This window comes from Carlito syrichta, unplaced genomic scaffold (assembly GCF_000164805.1).
Source record: "Carlito syrichta isolate Samal-C Ts95f unplaced genomic scaffold, Tarsius_syrichta-2.0.1 Scaffold135915, whole genome shotgun sequence".
Classification (NCBI taxonomy): Eukaryota; Metazoa; Chordata; class Mammalia; order Primates; family Tarsiidae; genus Carlito; species Carlito syrichta.
The window spans coordinates 25,893-43,316 of record NW_007080011.1 but is presented as its reverse complement, the minus strand read 5'-3'; positions in this window follow the sequence as shown (position 1 = coordinate 43,316).

Below are 17,424 nucleotides of genomic sequence, written 5' to 3'. Positions count from 1 at the left end.
GTAGAGATAAGTTCTCGCCAAGTTGCCTAGGCTGGTCTCGAACCCGTGGGCCCAGGTGATCTCTCACCTTAGCCTCCCAAAGTGCTGGGATTATAGGCGTGAGACACTGCGCCCAGCCTCTCCTTTTTCTTTCAATAATAGATCTTCCAATTTATTTATTTTTAAATTATTATTATTTTTAGTTGGAGTCTCACTCTGTCCTCAGGCTGGAGTGCAGTGGCATGCTCATGGCCACTGCAGCCTCAACCTGCTGGGTTCAGGCAATCCTTATGCCTCAGCCTTCCAAGAGTTGGAATTATAGGCAGACACCACCATGCCGGGCTAATTTATTTATTTATTGTAGAGAAAAGGTCTCACCAAGTTGCAGGCTGGTGTCGAACCTGTGGGCTCAGGAAGTTCTCTTGCCTCCGCTTCCCAAAGCGCTGGGATTTACAGGTGTGAGCCACGGCTCCCAGCTAGTCTTCTTTTTAACTTTTAATTTTTTAATTTTAAAGATGTGGGGCACAATTCAGGTTTAGATGTACAAATGTTCATTATGTAGGTACCCTTATTGATAAAGTTCCAATATTTTAAAAAAAAAACTTAGCTGGGAGTGGTGGCTCACACCTGGAATCCCAGCACTTTGGGAGGCTGAGGTGAAAGGATTGCCTGAGCCCAGGGTTCTAAGACCAGCCTGGGCAGCTTGTTGAGCCCTTATCTCTACAATAGGTCAAAAAAATAATTAACCGGGCATGGTGGCCTGTGCCTATAGGTCCAGCTACTTGGAAGCTGAGGCGGAAGGAGCCTCTAAACTCAGCTGGTTGGGGCTGTGGTGGCCCTAAGTGTGCCACTGTACTCCAGCTTGGACAACAGAGTGAGACTCCGGTTCAAAAAAAAAAAAAAATTTAGAGAGACAAAGCCTTGTGATGTTCCCCAGCTTGGTCTTACTTCTGGGTTTCAGCAATCCTCCTGCCTCAACCTTGGGTAGCTTGGACTACAGGCTCATACCATCATGCCAAACTGATCCTCCAAATTTTAGCCAATTGGAATAATTACTACCCTTTCCCATCATTCTTTGCAACTATTTGTGGCCATGTGCCTAAGTTCTGATCAATGGTACATGTGTAGAAGTAAATGGGCCACTTCTAGGTGATATTCTTAAAAAGAAGAGATGGACCTTCTACTTCTTCCTGGCTGGGATATGGATATAATGGTGGTTGCTAAGCAGCTATCATGAAACCAAAGAATAAAAATGCCTATTTAAGTTGTCAGATGAACAAATTAAAAGGAATTTGTGCTGCCTATTCTAGGACTAGTACAAGAGAAAGAAAAATAAACTTCCACTTTATTAAATCATGTTATAGTTGTGTCTTTGTTATAACAGCCAGAATGTGTATGGGGAACCCCAAAACCTCGAATTTATTTATTTAAAAATTGTGTATTTTTCTTACATGTTTAACCTTCAGTCACCTTCAAAGTACTCTATTTGATGCATACACCCATTGAGACATTTTTTCACTGCTCAAAACAGTTTTGATGCCTTTTAGTGCTTCTGCCATTTTTTATTTCACCTTTTCCACATCAGCAAAACATTTCCCTTTAAGGACTTTTTTCATCTGGAAAACAAACAAAAAAGTTGCACAGGGCAAAACCAGGTGAACAGGGAGGGTGGGGTATGGGGTTCATGCTGTTTTTGATCAAAAACTGCAAAACACTCAGCACGGTGTGGGCAGGTGTGTACATAAATCACCTATCATAAAATGAGCAAACACATTGAAATAATCACCAAAAAATTCACTGAAGCTGAATGCAGCCTTTCACAACACTATCTGGTACACTGATGCCATTGGGTTCCTAGAACACTTACTTAGCAGGGAAAGTCTATACTAGAAGGGGTACACCCTCAAAAAAAATAATTCCACCTTTTTTTGTGTTCCCCATCATACACTAACAGAAGCACATCCCATTGGTGATATAGAATTGTTCCACATCTTTGCCAATATTCTTTATCAACAGACATTAACTTTTGCCAAATTGAAAGGCTTTTGAAATAATACTCTATTGTTGTTTTGTTTTGTTTTTTGAGTTGGAGACTCCATCGCACGCTCACAGCCACCTCAGCGTCGAGCTGCTGGGCTCAGGTGATCTTCCGCCTCAGCCTTACAAGTATTTGAAACTACAGGCATGCAATACCACGCCCGGCTAATTTTTTATTTATTGTAGAGACGAGGTCTTACCAAGTTGCCCAAGCTGTTTTCGAACCCGTGGGCTCAGGCAATCACCTCACCTTGGCCTCCCAAAGCACGGGATTACAGGCTTAGCCACCGTGACTGGCCTTTATTGCTGTTTTAACTTGCATTTTCCCTACTAGGTCAAAGTCAGTCATTTTTTTCACATTTACAGGCCACTTTAATATCCTGTTTTGTGGGCCAGGCTCGGTGGCTCAGCCTGTAATCCCGCGCTTTGGGAGGCCGAGGTAAGTGAATTGCCTGAGCCCGCGGGTTCGAGACCTGCCTGGGCAGAGAGAATCTATACAATAAATCAAAAAATCAGCCGGGCGTGGTAGCGCATTCCTGTAATTCCGGCTACTTGGAAGGCTGAGGCAGAGGGATCGCTGGAGCCCAGCGGGCAAGGCTGCGGTGGCTGGGAGCAGCCACTGCACTCCAGTCTGGGCGACTGAGTGAGACTCCAACTCAAAAATAAAATAAAATAAAAACATCCTGTGTTGTTAACTGAGTTGAACCAGTTCATACTCCTTGTCTATGTTTCCATTGGTTTATTACTTTTCACATCAATTAAAAACTTTATATATTCTGGAAATTTCTTCCTCACTTTTCCCAACTACCATACAAGGAGCTTAACATAATTTTATAGCTCCCGTCATTTGAGAGGAGGTGAGGAGGATAATTTTCAGTCCTGCATATTGGAGACACCTTTCAGAAAGCATCTAGGATTTACAAATAAAATCCTACAACACTACATGCTATATATTTTTTTTAAAAAAGCACACAACTGTGCCGGGCATGGTGGCTCACACTTGTAATCCCAGCACTTTGAGAGGTAAAGGAAGGAAGATTGCTTGAGCCCAGGAATTCGAGATCACCCTGGGTAACAGTGAGACCTCATCTCTACAAAAATAAAATAAAATAGTTGGGCATGGTGGCATACGCCTGTAGTCTCAGCTACTCAGGAGGCTGAGGTTGGAAGATCACTTGAGCCCAGAAGATGGAGGCTGCAGTGAGCCGGGATCACACCACTGCACCCCAGCCTGGGCGACAAAGTGACACCCTGTCTCAAACAACAACAACAACAACAATAAAAGACTCAGCACCTTGTGAGCAGGTGCACTGTCATGGTGGAAGAACCAGTCACCTGTTTGCCACGTGGGATGTTTCTTCCACAAATCATGATACAACCTTCTCAAAACTTCCAGATAAAAACTTCAGTTGACTGTTTGATCTGGAGGAACAAATTCTGAGGTACATCCTCCAAAAGAGAGTTGTCTTTTTGTTTTTTTGTGGTGGTCTCCTCTGGTATAAACTTGGGGAAAATAATCGCCCCTGTACTGAATATGTACAGACTTTATTCCCCAAATGATACATTATAACTACTATTTTCATAGTACTTCATTGTAATAGGTATTCTAGGTAACCTACAGATGATTTAAAGTATATGACAGGATATGCAAAGGTTATATGCAAATACTGTATTATTTTCTATCACAGACTTGAGCATTCGAGGATTCTGGTGAGGGAGGCCCTGGAACCAATCCTCTACAGATAACAAGGGATGACTGTCGTTCTTCCTAGAGACTGTGGCTGAAGGTAGGGCAGGGAATTATTGTTTTGTTTGTTCCTCATTATATTTTTTAAAGTGATATGCAATATTTTAAACATTTAAAAAATTACTTTTTGGAAAAGGAACAGTATGAACTTTGTACAAATTCCCAGGAAACAGATAAAAGATTACAAGGCACTTAGGAACTACTGGAGTTAAATACTTTGTCTTTTTATCTCACCCCTACTTGCTGTCTGAGAAACTGAGGACTGAAGTATGCTTTGTCAACACCCTGACAGTTTTCACAGCTTTCTATCTCCTGAGGGTGACTTCACAGAGTTCAACCTACTCAATATATAAAACAGTAATTGCCCCCCAGGTGCCAAGCACTATGAATCAGAGGTAGAATAACTTCTTTCAAACTCCACAGTAATATAAACTTAGTCAACTATTATTTCCAAGATATACCCTCCCTGTCCAAAAATGTTCAGATTGTTCTAAAATTATTTGTGATCCCAGTCCTCTTGGGAAACTGCACTGTGCAATTGCCCATGTAGGAACTGAAATATTGATGCTGAACACTAATTCCTGTATGTATTTGCACCCACAGCCTGCAGCTGGACTACAGCAGCCCATTACTGGTTTAACTGCACCTGTCTATTCAGTGGCTTGTGTCTCAACACCATACTCTGCCACGCTAACATATCATCTGCCTCTTGTCCTTTATCAAACCTTCCTCTCTGGCACTACAGGGCTTTCTTCCTTTTGATACAAATTTCCACAAACATCAGCTTTCATCCAAGAAATCCTACACTGACAACCCACAAATACAACTGTTCTAGAAGTGTATTTGGTCCAGTGTCTAATTTTACTTTTTAAAAACAAACTACAAGAGACGTAACTTCTCTAGAAAAAATGAACTCTGGCAACCCTGGCTAAGTACTGTATAAGGCATGATTCTCACTTGCAAGGGTTATGAGTTCTACACTCCCCAATTGGCTTGTTTCGTTCAATTCCTGTCGTGCTTAGTTTGTAATCCCTGGACCACACTACCTCTATTCCATCTAGAGCTATCTTTCACCATGAAGGAAACAAGTTTTTATTTAGGCAGACAACCCATAAGAAAAGTTAATTTTCAAAAACTTTTTTTTGAGTAGGGGGTCTCACTCTGTTGCCCAGGTTGGAATGCAGTGGCACGCCCATGGCCACCGCAGCCTCAACCTGCTGGACTCAGGTAATCCTTCCGCCTCAGTCTTCCAAGTAGCTGGAACTACAGATGCACGCTATCATGCTTGGCTTATTATTATTATTATTAATTAATTTATTTATTTTTTGAGTTGGAGTCTCACTCTGTCGTCCAGACTGGAGTGCAGTGACTGCTCCCGGTCACCGCAGCCTCGACCTGCTGGGCTCCAGCGATCCTTCTGCTTCAGCCTTCCAAGTAGCCGGAATTACAGGCATGTGCTACCACGCCCGGCTGATTTTTTGATTTGTTGTAGAGATGAGGTCTCGCTGCCCAGGCGGGTCTCGAACCCACGGGTTCAGGCAATTCACTCACCTCAGCCTCCCAAAGGCACGGGATTATAGGCTGAGCCACCGAGCCCGGCTCTATTATTTTTTTTAATTGTAGAGATGAAGTCTCACCAAGTTGCCTGGGCTGGTCCTGAACCTGTGAGCTCAGGCAATCCTCTCACCTCGGCCTCCCAAAGGTCTGGGATTACAGGCTTGAGTCACTGTGCCAGGCCTAAAAAACCTTTCTCATCTTGAACACACACAAATTTATTTTTTTAAAGCAGCTCTGTCCAAGAGACCTTTGTTATTAGGAAGGGTTATTTTTTTAGTCAATCACTAAGTACCTGTTCTAAAGATCCTGCTCAAAAGAACAGCATGACTGAGCCAGGTTTAAATTGCACGATGTTTAAATAAAGGCACATCACTCTGAATCTCTAGTCTGCTTTGGTGAAATTGAGTAACCCATCACTGGCAATTTAGTTGAACCTGGCAATTACTAAGTGCCTCCTTTTAAGTGCCATGCAGCATGCTAAGTTTTGGAAATGCAATGAACAAGACACAAGTGTTGCCTTTGAGACTACAGTCCAGGACAAACAGGCAACTCTGATGACTTAGTACATAATGAATGAAAGCACATATACATATGAAAGTCATCATAGAGCTTTAGGAATTTATAAGAGGAAATTAACTCTAACCAAAATTTGGCAGATGTGAGAAAGTGAAAATTACCCAAGTCAAACTAGTAAGGGGAGAAGAGGTTGGGAACTCAAGCTGAGTACCAAGGGAGAATGGAGTGGCAAGAAATGAAGTTGGAACGATCAGCAGGGTACAGATGATGAAAGTTCTTTGAGCCAAAAGAAGAAAGCTTTTGAGAAGTGAAATCTGAGTCTCACTCTCGATTCCTAAGTCTTATGTCACTACCAACGATCCAATCTTTTTAGGAAAAAGTCACTGAAAGAACGATTGCCAAGTGCAGTGGTTCACACCTATAATCCCAGCACTTTGGGAGGCTGAGGTGAGACCAGCCTGGACAACTTGGCAAGACCTCATAGCTACAATAAATTAAAAAACTTAACCGGGCATGGTGGCGCACACCTGTAGTTTCAGCTACTTGGAAGGCTGAGGCAGAACAATCGCCTGAGTCCAGCAGGTCGAGGCTGCGGTGGTCATGAGCATGCCACTGCACTCCAGCCTAGGCAACAGACTGACTCCAACTCTCAAAAAAAAAAGAAAAGAAAAGAAAAAAAATCACGGACATGAGGCAGATTAATAGAAAAGACACACCAACTTATTTATCATGTATATACAGGAGTCTTCACAATGAAGACTCACCCACTTATCAGAGTTACAGAAGCTTATATAAAATCTGGGGATTACAGAAAGTATGGGGGCTTTGATCATGGTAAAGTAGGTTATGGGATGGGAAAGGAGGAATTCTACTGAGGGGCAATTATATTTCTGGGGAGAACGATTGGATCAGGAGATTAACTTGCAGCTTTTGGAGCTTAAATGATCCTTGGAGACAGTCATTATACTCCTAAAATTGTTTCTCATGTGTAGTCACATTCTGGTCATCTTTCCTGCAATAGGCCAAGATAACAAGGAGGGCAAGAAAACTATTGTTTTCCTTAGTGGGTCTGAGATTTTAGGCAGATATAGGAATATCAGCTTCTTTGGGAAAGATGGTGAGGGGAGGGAGTAAAGGTCAGAGAGACCTTGAGGTTTCTTCAGTTTCAGCTTGTCAAAATGCCGTATTTTGGGGTATTGGTTGCAAAGCTCAACACTTGAAAATGTAATTGAGAATATCATTCACTTAACAGAATTGCTCTGTTTCTATTAAATATGCTTAAAAGTGTATCCTCAAACAAAGGAAGGTCAATTGAAAGTTCATTTCAAATTTAATAGTCATTAAATGCACAATCATGGCTCACCGCAGTCTGGAATCCCTGGACTCAAGGGATCCTAGGCTTCCAGAGTAACCACAATTACAGCTGAACATCACTATACCCAGTTGATTTTTAAAATTTTTTGTACATACAGGGTCTCATCATGTTATCCAGGCCAGTCTCAAACTCCTGGCTTCAAGCAATCCTCCTGACTTGGCTTCCCAGTGCTGGGATCACAGATGTAATCCATGGCGTCTCACATTCAACCTTTCCTTTTTTGCCTTTTTCTGTGCTTCTCACATTAAAGGGTGTTGACATTTCTAACTTTTCCAATGATCATCCAGTTAGAATAATACCTGAGTCATTTAGAGACAGGTTTTTCTTGCTTTCTGATCCTTAAACCGCCCACCAATCCATCCCACCTCACTACTAACCAACTTAAGATGAATTGTTAGCCGGGTTCGGTGGCTCAGCCTGTAGTCCCGCGCTTTGGGAGACTGAGGTGAGTGGATTGCCTGAGCCTGCGGGTTCAAGACCCGCCCTGTGCAACTTGGCAAGACCTCATCTCTACAATAAATCAAAAAATTAGCCGGGCACGGTAGTGCGCGCCTGTAGTTCCGCTACTTGGAAGACTGAGGCGGAAGGATCCCCAGAGCCCAGCAGGTTGAAGCTGTGGTGGCCAGGAGGGTGCCACTGCACTCCAGTCTGGGCGACAGAGACTCAACTCAAAAAAAAAAAAAAGATGAGTTGTTAATTATAAACTATGTATTATTCACCAGCTCCAAGTCCTTAAAAGAATCCCATTAGAGTAACACTGAAACCACATGCAATCTGGTCTACCTACCTTTCCAGTCTTCACTCACATGACTTACATCCCTCCCACTCAACATTCAGACCTCATTCTTCATTCCTCAAGGTGCTATGCTTTCCTATCTTCCGGTTTTCACACCTATTCCTTCTCCCTGCAATACTGTTATCCAACAAGACTTTGCAAAAAGTCTGGTTTTTATTCTTTTGAATCAAAGTCTCAGTTACCCAGGCTGGAGTGCAGTACTCACGGCCACCACAGTCCCAACCTGCTGGGCTCAGGCGACCCTTCTGCCTCAGCCCTTCAAGTAGGTGGAACCACACAGGCCTGTGCCACCTTAGCGGGCTTTTTTGAGTCAGTCTTACTCTGTTGCCCAGGCTGGAGTGCAGTGGTGTGCTCACGGCCACCCCAGCACTGACCTGTTGGGCTCCAGCGATCCACCTCAGCCTTTCAAATAGCTGGAACTACAGACACATGATATCATGCCCCGTTAATTTTTGATTTATTGTAGAGACGAGGTCTCACCAAGTTGACTGGGCTTGTCTCTAAACCCATGGGCTCTGGAAATCTACTCACCTCGGCCTCCCAAAGTGCTGGGATTACAGGTTGAGCCACCAAACCTGGCCTAATTTTTTAATTTACTGTAGAGAAAGGTTTTGTGCTGCCCAAGCAATCCTGTCGACTCCACCTCCTAAAATGCTGGGATTACATGCATCCAACTAGGATCCTTCTTAAATCTTTGGTTTCAAAGTCCCTTTCCAGATGCATTTCCTGCCCACTCCACATAAAGGACAATATCAAAGCACATAATGGACATTCATATGTATTTAGTAAAGATTTTTATTTATTTTTTGAGTTGGAGTCTCACTCTGTGGCCCAGACTGGAGTGCAGTGGCCGCTCCCGGCCACCGCAGCCTGGACCTGCTGGGCTCTGGGGATCCTTCCGCCTCAGCCTTCCAAGTAGCGAACTACAGGCGTGCACTACCGTGCCCGGCTAATTTTTTGATTTATTGTAGAGATGAGGTCTTGCCAAGTTGCACAGGGCGGGTCTTGAACCCGCAGGCTCAGGCAATCCACTCACCTCAGCCTCCCAAGGCATGAGATTACAGGCTGAGCCACTGAGCCCCACTATTTTTTTTAGTAAAAATCTCACTTTGTCACACAGGCTGAAGTGCAGTGGCACACTCACAGCCACGGCAACCTCCACCTGCTGGGTTCAGGCAATCCTTCTGCATCAGCCTTCCAAGCAGCTGGAACCACAGGTGTGCCCCACCACAATCAGCTAATTTATTTATTTATTATAGAGACAAGGCCTTGCCACGTTGCCCAGGCTGGTCTTGAACCCCTGGACTCAGGCAATTCTCACTTTGCCTCCACCCCCCGAAGTGTAACGGATTACAGGTGTGAGCCACCACGTCTGGGTATATTTTTGTATTTGTAACTGCCTGTCCCCACCATTTCCGCTAGTCCGACAAGGTTAGTCCAAATGTATATACTAGTGAGTTCTTTAAGTACACATACAGAAAACAGGCACTTACAAAGCGCCAGATCACATTCTAGGTTTTCTTAAATAGTAAGTCCTTCACCTCCCCAGGGAAACACCTCTTATCAACAGGGTGCCTGGATGAAACGTATTTGTATACCTAACCCTTAACTGTACCCCACAACATCATAATAAAAAATATTGATTAAAATAATAAATAATAAAATAAATGGGATATTTTATATGGTAAAAAAAAAAAGTTCTTCACCTCCCTATAAACATTCTATGTCTAATAAAGCAAACTCTTCCTTACTGTTCCCAGGGCACACCAAAGACTGCTCAGGACAGTCGATGAGTTCTCATATTTCAATATAAGCTTCTGAATACAAATTAATAAAATGGGCTCAGACAAGTATGATAAATAATAATATTTTATTCATCTCTGTAGATAACATGTACATCAAGGTTTGTTAATAAATGAGATAGCCAACTGAGACTTTTAATAATGCAGAAACTAAAATCTTTCAAGTTTTAGAGAAAAACTAAAAAAAAATCACTTCAGATATGAAAATAAAGCACCATTTTGCAAATGCTAGTTTTGGCTTACTAAAAGTCAACTAAACATTCCCAGGTCACCAAAAAAAAAAAGCTTTTTTCTTTTTTTTGAGTTGAAGTCTCACTCTGTCTCCCAGGCTGGAGTGCAGTGGCACGCTACAGTCACCCCAGCCTTGACCTGCTAGGCTCAGGGGATCCTTCCACCTCAGCCCTCCAAGTAGCTGGAACTACAGGCTCGTGCCAGTACACCCAGCTAATTTTTTGGTTTATTGTATAGATGAGGTCTCGCCAAGTTGCCCAGGCTGGTCTCGAACCCATGGGCTCAGGCAATCCTCTCACCTCGGCTTCCCAAAGTGCTGGGATCATAGGCGTGAGCCACCAAGCCCAGCCTGAAAAACATTTCAATGCTCTTTGTCAGTTCAACTCTAATCATTACATGGCCACATACACTAAGGAATATCTCGACTCCCAAGCTCACCCAGTAGACAAAAATTAAACATACATATATGAGTAAATGTAGTCTTCCATTTTTTGAACATGCTTCCAGCAACTTAATCAGATGATAAACCAAAGTGAAAAGATGCGCTAATATTACTCACATAAAAACTTCAATTTCAAAAGCTAGTAGTATTTAATTACAACCTTTCAAGTTAGATGATTTATATATGGACTAACCATGTACCCGCCACAGTGTGCTTTGTTCAGGACCTCCTTACAATCTTGTGTGACTTGCTCTTCACTTACTTCCTTGCCAGTGTAAGTGAAGCCCAGAGACTTGACTTGTGAGACAAGCCACTTTCTTACTCTTTGGTATCTTGTACCACTTCACAGAAAAAATGCTAGACTGGTCTGGAAATAAATGGACCTATTTCTCAGAGATACTTTCTTTCTTGATCTGGCAATTAAATGCTTTTCATCTTAGTCTTCATTTATTACAGTTTTATTAATACAACCTACCAGGAAGGGGGGAGACTCCAAATTTCATCATCTTCTCCCTTAATTTAAAAACATGCTAATCAAGTACTGGTTTACTACCATTTTGTTATTATGCATAGATTCCTTTAATAGTCCAGAAAGAGCACATAGGTTTTTTTCCAGTTTTGGTCAGTTGCCTACTGTCAGTTTTAACTGGAGCTGAAAAAACAAAAAACTTCAGACTGAAAAGTCATCATTGGGTTTTAAAAGGGGACATTGAAATAATTCTTCTCAAAGATAGTTTCTCTAACAGCCACTTATTTCTACCCTGAAAAAGCGTGAAGTATAAAATTAGTAACTAAACCACTATACAAAATAATACAAACCAGACAAAGGAGTAGGTACGTTTAAATTTAATCATTGTGCACACAAATCTGCAAGAATGCTAGGCACAAATATTAAGTCACAAAGGAGATTTAAGAAAGTTTGTTCACTTCTAATTATCTTAAACTATAGAAATTTGGCTACTTACTCTCATCACTATTACATGCATTTAAAGTTACATACTTACCAAATTTTCACTCTGCTTTTCCCTGCTAGGAAAGGACACAGTTCCTTAGAAATTTACTTCACTTTAAATCTTAAAGACACAATTAAGGACCCATACTTTGTTTAGTGCTTATCTGGAAGAATACATTGCCCCATCACATACTCAGATATCAATTTTCAGATTTTAGAAAACTATCATTGCTCATAAAATTCATCAGATTCAACTGTTCATTACTGGTTCACAAAGATCACAGTAGGAATACAATGTGAAAGCACCCTTAGCATATACTGACATTATCTAGGATACAACTAAAAACTAGAGGGGAAATAAGTAGTCATGTTACACTGAGACTAAGCATAAAAAGGGCATAACGTAATTAGAAATATACTTAGAGGCTAATTTTCACGGTACAGATGGTCTCAGAAATTGGTACTTCTAACCCATGTTTTTCACATGTAGTTAAAGGGACTTAAATCATACACCTGAAAATTTCAAGTCTCTCAAAGAGAACTCTGTAAACAACTGGCCTGCATGACCAATTTTGGTAAATCCTCCTGTTACTCTTAACTCCACCTTAACTGCTCATCAGTCACTCCAACAACAGCTTCAACAAGAACAGACTTCTAGTATTTTTACACCTATGCAATATCTCAAAAGCATTGAGAAAAATCTTTTGGCTGTCAATTAAAAAGAAAACATTAACATTTTTCTTAAATACTAGACAGTTTTAAGTAAAAACACTTATTCCACCGCAGCAAAAGGAAATAGCTTAGTGTTAAACATTTTTATATTTATAGTCTGTTAAATGAAATTCAGAAAAAAGTGAACCAGGTTTAACAGGGAAATTTTCAAATGCTAAAATAATCTTCTAATATTTCTGATTCAAGTAATATCCAAAGAGTTGTAGAAATTCAGATTGCTCACCTCTTTGATAAGTGTCCATTTTAATTACTTTTAAAAGGTGAAACCATGATGTATAAAAGCATAAAATAATACTCACCAGAAGGCAGCTTTATAGAGATGGTTTAAAGGAAACCATTTCCACTGTGTCTACGCCATTTCATATACAGATTAAACTGTGAAAGGCAATGAAACTTAAGGCCTTGGGCAGTTTTACATTTAAAAAAAAAAAAACAAGTGGGTATCTTATATATATATTTTATTATCAGTTGATAAATCCAGGTTTTAAAAATCTAACAGAACACATGATTTCCATATAAGGATGATTAGTTTTAATAAGGGCTAATCACCATCCAGTTCAATGAGTATAGATGAGCTAGTTTTATAACTAGATTGTCTCAAATTAGACATTATCATACTTAACATGAAGAGGAGGAAGCCATACACCCTATATAAATGTGTTTCAGAAATTAAGTTGTATGCTTTATTCCTTCCTCCTCAGTGCTTTAAGTTTACATCAACATAAAAGCACAATATTTAAAGGTTACAGGAAATCTCTCAAGGATGGCTCAAACAATGATGAACTGTTAGAACAAAAAGTAATAATAATAAAAATGTTAACGTATCTTCCAGAACCCATTACATCCCCAGTATCCCTCAAAAGGATTACATGAAGAATCTGGCTAGATTTCCTGATGGGTAGTCAGCTTTCTTTTGAATATTAAAAGGTTTTTGGTATTCTTAGTTCAAAGTAAAATGAACTCACACTGGTGTACCTACAGAATAGGTTATAGTTTACAAAAAGGAGAGTAAAAAAATGAGAACATATCTTAAAACATTTAAGAACAAAAAAGGCAGTATAAAAACATTTTCTAGCTTACGATTGTACACCCATTTATCACACCTAGAGACCTGCCTTTTTTCTTAGGTTGATTCATACTGTAAAAAGTTAAAAGGTAAACATGAGAACCACCAATGAGTGGCTTATGTATAAAACCCTGGACCCAAAGCCCTGGACTCTACATCATATACCAACAAGGCATATAGCCAGTTGAAACTTTCACCGTCTTTTCCTTTTATACAATCATATTTACTCAGGTTCAACCACAAACAGATAATAAAGGAGCAGTATTACACCTTTATTACAAATGGGGTTAGCAAACCTAGATCTACTTTGGCCCAAATATTGAGTGTTTGAAAGTGTCCAATGAACCTATTATTAGTTATACTCACATTTAAGTAACTGCACAGCTTTCTTCCTTGTGTGAGTTATATGGACATGTTTGAAAAAAATAGGAACATCAGGTACTTACAGATTAAACTAACCTGTACTGGCAGGGCTGTGGGATTTTTCTTCTCTACCAGTAAGTAGCAAATGCTGAAATTCTGCTGCTAGTTAACAAAAACACAAATTGTATTAAACTGAGGAGTTCAATCCAGTTTAAAAAGTCAATGTGCATTAAATTTCCTCAGAGCCTGGTATTAATACAGTAAATCCTTTCCCTAAGTTTTACAAGTTCCTTTACATTGGCTATTAAATTTAGAGTGAACTTATGAGAATGAGCTGATAACACTGAAAATCTCTTGGACACATCTCAATTTAACAAACTACGTATTCCAGTAACTGAACTGTGATGGAAATTTTGGTTACCCTAAAAAGGAGAGTGGACCTATCGCTTAAATATATGATTAATTTCTAAACTTAAATATACAGACACACCCTCATAGAGGAAATTTTTAATAACTTTCAACTTTTTTCCCAACAAAAATTGATTTCATTTTCTATCAGAAATTCTCAATTTTAAAAACATGTACTAAAAAGCAATTCTGTTGCTTTTTCTTGAAGTAGTACAACATAAGGTAAAAGAGGGACTTTGCTCAATCTAGATGTCCCACATTTTTCTAACTTAAACTTTTAAGAACTATAGTAATGCTTCCCTTGCTCCACTTGGGTAGTTAAGTGGTCTTATTAGTAATGAGACTGAGATGCAAATATTATTTTAATCTCTAATAATTAACTGTTAAGCCATAACATTTTAAGAAGCTACATTAAAATGAATGATATGGTGAAATCTAAGCAAACCATTAGCAGGAATGCTATTACTTTTCATTACGTTTAAGGTTCTTAAGTCAAACACTATACAATGGTCTCTCTCCCTAATAACCACTATGTGAAATCAACTGGGGAATCACAATTCTTCATTTTTATCCAAGTTGGGTATCAATGAACTTCAATGCCAATTCCTCACGGAAGGCATACAAATTTTTAAACTATAATAATAGCAAAATTCAAACAAGCCCAGACAGTATAAAAATGTCACAGGACTTAGAAGATGCCAATAAAGGACCTCATCTTTTTAAAAACACAGTATTTCACAAATCCCTGGCCAAACACAACACAGCACATTACTGAAGCTGTGCCGTATCACAACCTTACAAACTATTAAAGTTTTATAATTAGCAGATGGGGTCTAGTAATCAACTATTAAGACAATTTACTCACACAAATCTCCTCTGTAGGAGATCAAAATTTTAAACATGCACAAATATATTCTCATAACTGATTATATGTCTCCTAAAGAACATGACCATGAAAGTTTCCATCTAATTAGCCAGCCTTGTTTTATATGCATCAAATAGAAATAGTTCAAATTAACTCTGATAAAGACCCACTGGGCTACAAATTTCTATCTTAATATGTATGACTACTATATTCTGCTTAATAGAAATAAAGATATTTTTTTCCCTGAGTATAAGATTAAACAAATTTAAAGAGATGGTACAGATTTTTTAAAACTAATTTAGTTTCCAATTATTATTTTTTCAGAGTTGTGAAGTGAATGAAAAGTTCTTCCTTTTAAGACCAAAATATTACACAAGAATGCAGAAAGTCCAGAGCAAGAAAAGATAGTGCTTGTTAAAAGCAATTCTCTTCTAAGTCTTACTAAAGAAATGGTTTAAAAAGTATTACTTTAAAGCTTAATTTACTTTCTAACAAAAATGCCAGGCAAGAACATCTGAAAAGATGTTTTAGGAATTAAACACTTGAACGAGTTGGATATATTTAAAGTTATCAGGACGCTCCAAATGAAGGTCTGCTCTCCCCATTTTCTATGAATTAGCTTGAATCAGATTCATATTAGGGGTGCCTAAGAACTTAAGTTTTGAAAATTCAGCATTAATTACAAAATTATGGACATCAATTATGCACAGGACACTATATACAACATTGTTACAATAAGAGCTTCTTATTTTGCCAAGAAACATCACACAGCAAAGTCAGATGATCTCTTTGCTATAAAAACAAAACATTATTAAATGATTCAGATGATCAAAAATAAAACAGGAAAAAAGAGGTTAAAAAAAGGGAGTAAACTTCACTGTCATGAGACAGCAGAAGTGGAACTAGGTGAATGTTAGCTTATAAAAATCTTCTCTATAGCCAAGTCTTATAACTGAATCCCTCCTTTTAGAAGACTTTCCATTAAGAGTTACAAGAGAATTAGTTTTTTTGTAGTAACATAGAAAGGTTATTCAGTATTAGGTAGATAAGTACTGCTTTTTTAAAGACATCTCACTGCATACATTTTAGAGTACATCTTTAATACTTATTCCCTAAGCAGTATAACTTACATCTACTTTCATCAGCTTAATCAGAATTTTATCTCCATTAAAGTGACTTTTCTTTCATTTGCTAAGTTTTATCAAAGGATGTCATGGACATCTAAAAATTACATTGTTCTCAAAATCTTATTAGTCTAAGTCACAGAACTACAGTTACCAAAAAGAACATTATTTAATTGGTACCTACATATATCACATTCAACAAATTATGCCACCATTAGTAAATCCCTCCCACCCCCAGTACTCAAGCAGAGCATGTGTTTCAATTACACTTACTTCAATCATCACTTCTAGAATTAGGACAAGCAGCTTCAAGAGATTTCAGTACATTGGGAGATGGTGGGCACAACAGAAAACAGAGCTCCAATTAAGGAGTATTACAGTGTATGATTGCTGAGATTATAAAATAGTCCAATGAAGTATTTTGTTATGGAAGCAACAAGTCTTTTTTAAGTATTAAAATCCTTTTCCACAATTCAGTTACAGTGAAAAGCGTATGTTCTAATTAAACAAGTCAAAATTTAGAATTCACTTAATGCATATTTTTTCTCTATTTCAAGAATGAAAACCACACAGAAACAATTCCTATACTGTGTGCTGTTCACTGCTCAAAAAAATTGCTATCTAGATAGAATGGTGGCTCATACACAAGAAGGAACTCAGGTTTATGTTTTTGGTCTCTCTTCCAATTCCCTCTTTATCCCCTACAAAACAAACAAACACACACACACATTTGGTCTCTCTTCCAATTCCCTCTTTATCCCCTACAAAACAAACATACACACACACACACACACACACACACACACACACCCCTTTTCTTACCAAATAAAAACATATGTTAGTAGGAAACCAATATGAGTACTTTTCACATGTGCACAAAACACAGTTCAGTGAGGCTGAAAATGAACCTCAAAACAATAATTTGAAAACCATAGTTTAACATACAAATAACTTCACCATATGATCTAATTTTAATTTGGCTACCTAACAATTAGTAATCTATCCATACTGACAGGTAACACTGAAACTGTGTGGACTATACACACACGTATCACACAAGCACACACACACACATCACCTTCCCACTTTTTACAGGGCTCTACATTAACATTTGCTCTAATGTGGTGAAGTTTGAAAATATTAAAAATCACAAGCATTTCCAGATGACATTTCAACCTTAAAATTCAATGCAAAGTTTGTGATTAAGAATGCAGATTTCAGTATCCAGTAGCATTTCCAATTATTAAACTTATCCATGTGGTTAAATTTAATAGTTTGAGGAGAAAATAACCAATAATATTTTCCTAAAAATGAAAGTGAAAAATTTGAAACATTTCATGCCTCCAAATCAAAACATCAAATTATCAATTTACTTAAGTTTAATATAGCAATACAAGCTTGACTGAAGCTGTTAAATATTATGTAACACAAA